Source organism: Alosa sapidissima, chromosome 12 (assembly GCF_018492685.1).
Source record: "Alosa sapidissima isolate fAloSap1 chromosome 12, fAloSap1.pri, whole genome shotgun sequence".
Taxonomy (NCBI): domain Eukaryota; kingdom Metazoa; phylum Chordata; class Actinopteri; order Clupeiformes; family Clupeidae; genus Alosa; species Alosa sapidissima.
In genome coordinates this window covers 7901768-7906767 of record NC_055968.1, presented here as the reverse complement: position 1 = coordinate 7906767, position 5000 = coordinate 7901768, and the positions used below count along the sequence as shown (strand labels likewise).

The 5000-nt window shown below is 41.5% G+C and overlaps 1 protein-coding gene across 2 annotated transcripts in view; it reads left to right on the top strand.

Moving 5' to 3' along the window:
* Window positions 1-5000, top strand: part of agbl4 (AGBL carboxypeptidase 4) — a 322319-nt gene that overhangs the window by 282146 nt on the left and 35173 nt on the right. The gene's annotated exons all lie outside the window — the stretch shown is intronic.

Genomic DNA, 5000 nt, shown 5'->3' with positions numbered 1-5000 from the left:
TCTCTCATACACACACACAGACACACACACACACACATGTATATGGATACACACATGCTTTCTGTGAGGGGCTGTACAAACTGTACAAAAACACATATGAGCACACACATTTTACACTATGATTAGTCATATTAGTGTGTATGATTAGTCATATTAGTGTGTATGATTAGTCATATTAGTGTGTGTGTGTGTGTGTGTGTGTGTGTGTGGTGGTGGATGCAAGTGTGTGTTTGAACACAGCTCTAGGCTCCTTTACTGCCTCTGCATAGCCACCCTACAGCCTGGCATCACCTCCATACCCCACTGCCCAGAAATGCCATTTACTTAATGGGAACTGGACCTCAGGAATACCAATAAGGAGAAGTCTGCTGCAGTGTGTGTGTGTGTGTGTGTGTGTGTGTGTGTGTGTGTGTGTGTGTGTGTGTGTGTGTGTGTGTGTGCGTGATCTTGAAACTGAATATGTTCTGCAGAACTCCACAAAGATTCATTTTGAGAAAATCCCAGCCAGCACCTAGTTGTCTGTCTGTCTGTCTGTCTGTCTGTGTGTGTGTGTGTGTGTGTGTGTGTGTGTGTGTGTGTGTGTGTGCGCGCGTGATCTTGAAACTGAATATGTTCTGCAGAACTCCACAAAGATTCATTTTGAGAAAATCCCAGCCAGCACCTAGTTGTCTGTCTGTCTGTCTGTCTGTCTGTGTGTGTGTGTGTGTGTGTGTGTGTGTGTGTGTGTGTGTGTGTGTGTTGAATATGATTTGGGATGGGTTTGTGAGCACATGTGAGTATATGTAGGGTAAGGGTGTGGGTTTTTTTTTTCATGGTCATTCAAATGTGCTCGTGGCTGCCATCTGGTGTTAGGCTGTGTGTACTACATGCAGGAACTCGAGCTCTTGAACTCTCATGCTCAGTGGCACCCAGGTCAAAGCCGGATCAGTCAGATTCTAGCTATGTTCAAAACTTACACTCGCTCATACACTCACACACTCTCTCTCTCTCTCACTCACTCACTCACCCACTTGCCCATACCCTCACTCACTCACTCACTCACTCATACACTCACACACTCTCTCTCTCTCACTCACTTAATCACTCACTCACTCACTTACTCACTCACCCACTCACCCATACCCTCACTCGCTCGCTCATACACTCACACACTCTCTCTCTCACTCACTTACTAACTCACACACTCATAAACTCACACACACACTCACTCACTCGCCCATGCACTCACATACTCTCTCACTCCTTCACTCACTCACCCTCTCCCACACATATACGTTTACACACTCACTCTCACTCACTTTTAGAACATCTCTGCTAACATACAAATTAAGGAATATCTGGTCCTCTTCTTCAATGCATTCTCCTGGATGTGGTACTGTCGTACTGGATATTCTAAACAGAGCTTTTGTGTGACGGTACCCGACGGGTCAAGTCGGGTTCGGACAAATATTTAGAAATTGTCGTCGGGTTAGGTTCGGGTTCGGACACATGGGGGCGATATGCATTTGGAAGCTTTACATTTAAAATAGCTTATTATGTTGGGGAACCAACAGATCTGCTTTAGGGGAGACCGGGGTTGGTTGTCACAATTTTTACTCATGCATGAATTGCTCATCTTCAAAAACTCTTTCAGCAGTAATTCCTACATGAAATGAAAGCTTGGGGTCTTGGCTTTAAATGTGTATAATTTTTACTTTTAGAATGTATTGTAACAGGGAGCAATTAACCATCAAAGACACTCTGACACAATGTGACAATCAACCCCATCACGGGGGTTGGTTGTCACAGGGTATGGGGTTGGTTGTCCCATTTTATCACTGAAATCCCAGTTTCAATGGGATTTCAGTGATAAAATGGGATCTTAAAAAATGATGTATAACTTTTTAGTTTTTTAAGATAGAAACTGCAAATAAGTTTTAATATGAATACCACCCCTATGATAGTTATCATCAATGCCCCTTACGTTTAAACAATGGGATTAAAGGAGGTGATCAGTTACATGAATTGTCTACTGTGTTGAGAAATAAAATGATATAATTTTCAGTGCTAAAACCTCCTTATTATCATGTAAGTTGCAAACAAAGTTGCAAACACAGTGACAACTGTGTCACAGTGATAACAAACACATGTGACAACCAACCCCACGAGCTATGTGACAACCATCCCCAACTGACCTCTTGACAAAGATGTTAACCTAGCTGCCACATGGCTTTAACTTGATAGCTAAAATATGACTCAAAATAATGCTACTACCTTTGGCTTTTTAATGAGTGTTTTGTTTTTGAACTACTAATATCCTACAAGCTCTCAATACAAAAACAACACCAACATGAAAATTTACTTTGACCCATGAAATTTAAAAATAGTCTCCTCACCTCAATACTGTGTGTCTGCTCAGCAAAATTCCTAGTGCAAATTAGGCCTGTCAAACTCGATTCCTTTTAAGGATCCGGGTTATTCTGAGTCACTCACTAAACTGATCCGGGTTGAACGAGTCACTTGAGTCACTTGAGTCAGTATTGCTAAATCGCAAAGAAATTCAGTCCTACGTTCAAGCAGTGCAGTGGGGTGCTTCATTTCGTTAAGTGCCTTCTCATGTTGGATGTGGATCCTCCATGATTTGAAACCAGGTTTTTGCAGTACTTGCATTTAGCCTAAGAGTTTTGGTCTCCTGGTCAAAGTGCATCCACACATTGTTCATCTTTTTGGTGCTCATGTTCAGAAACTTTGATCTTATTGACAGGGAGGGTAGCCTATATTATAATAATTAATTATTTGTTGTTGTTTTGTTAACAATAGAAAATTTGCCTAGGTCTAATGCTACTCTGCTACAATGTTTATTACCACTACTATATACTAATAGTAGGCTACTAGGAATCTATTCTAATAAGTATTATAGGCAGCTAATAGGCCTACTAGGCAACTAATATTATTAGCCTATTAATCATAGCTATACATATATATATATATATATATATATCATGTTAGGTAGCCTAATATAATATCATATATAATATAATATGATATAATATAATATAATATAATATAATATAATATAAAATAGCCTAATATAATAGCATCAAAATCTCCACCCACTCACGGGAAAGAAAGCAGTTTGAGCCAGACTGTTTATTTATTGTCTTAACCTAGCCTAAGCAATTGACTTTCAATGTAGACATAGAAACAGGAACGTAGAAATGCCCTGCAGTGACTAAATTATTATTATTGTTATTATTATTATTATTATTACTACTACTACTACTACTACTACTATTCTCATTAGGCCTATTATTATTATCACCTTGACACGAGTAGAAACTAGGCTACTTGCTCGTCTACAGATCCACTCATGACAATGTAGCCGGCTGATTCGACTGACTCGCACTCATAACAACATAATGTAACCGGTCCGCCCGCGGCTGATCCAAATGACCCAGGTAGGCTAGCCTACTCAAGCAACTCCATACAGAGCTTGCAATGTTTCGGACATTGCAACTGTCTTCGCGACCTAATAGCATTTTAAAGTAGGCTATGCGTGCAGAATATATGTTATTTCAGAAGTGAACGCATGGCTTTTGTTGTGGATTTTCTTTTAACCTTGACGAGGAGTTACTCGCTCCTCTAAAGATCCACTCATGACAACGTAGCCGGCTGATTCGGCTGACTCGCACTCATAACAACGTAACCGGCCCGCCCTGCTGATCCAACTGACCCGGCTAGCCTGAGCAGCTCCATACAGAGCTTGCAATGTTTCGGACTGTCTTCGCGACCTAATTGCATTTTAAAGTAGGCTATGCCTACGTGTAGAACATTGTATGCTATTTCAGAAGTGAAAGAATGGCTTTTGTTGTGGATTTGCTTTTCACCTTGACGAGGAGTTACTCGCTCGTCTACTGATCCACTCATGACAACGTAGCCGGCTGATTCGGCTGACTCGCACTCATAACGTAACCGCCCGGCCCAGCGATCCGACTAACCCGGGTATACAAAGCAGCTCCATTAAGAGCGTGCAATGTTTCGGACTGTCTGCGTGACCTAATTGCATTTTAATATGCTACATCTATACACCAAATCTAAAGTATGCCTAGGCTACATGCAGAACATTGAATGTTATTTAAGAGGTGAAGAATGGCTTTTGTTGTGGAATTGCTTTTCACTTTGAGGAGGAGCTACTCGCTCGTCTACAGCCACTCATGACAACGTAGCCGTAGCCGACTCGTACTCAATGTAGCCTAACCGGCCGGCTGATCCGACTAACCCGGCTCTGCGGGAAGTTAACCAGTTATCTCAGACTGCCTGCTCACCCAGTCGCTTGAGTTGATTTGTGGATTTGTGGTTATCCTACTTACGAAATTGTTACATTTTTGGCAGCTATGATGGCTAGTAGGCTAGCTAAATGTTGCAAGAGGTTTGTGTGTGGCGCTGTTTATCGTTTTAGATTGAATTGTAGTAGGACTCAACTGATCCGAGTTAATGATACTAGAGACTCGCGACTCATGGGTTAATTTAAAGATACGGGTGAAAGATCCGAGTGAATCACGACTCAAACAGGCGTAGTGCAAATGAGTAAGCTATCAAAGGGTAACAGTTTGATATCAAAATTTTACCACAGCATCACCTAGTGTGCCTGGAATAAGCAATGTGACAACCAGCCCCGTTCTCCCCTACATGATGAAAACGTTTGTTTTTTGAAGGCCTGTTTTTTGAAGGCCTAACAACTTTCTTCTTGTATGCAAGATTTGTTTTATGTAGCCGTGACATCGCATGTGTATTTCAGGCGGCACGTCTTGGGTAACGTTAAAAAAAAAGTTTTTAGCCTATAAGACCAAAGAAAACTAAGCAAATTAAGTCTATAGGCCTACTATGTGAGGTCCTATTTGCGTTGCATAGGCTACTGTGGTAAAGATCGGTAGGCTATAAGGTCGTCTCGTTCAACTGGAGGAGGATATCCTCGAGTTGCCCCAATTAACGTTGATGCTGCATATGGATCAGTGACAGAG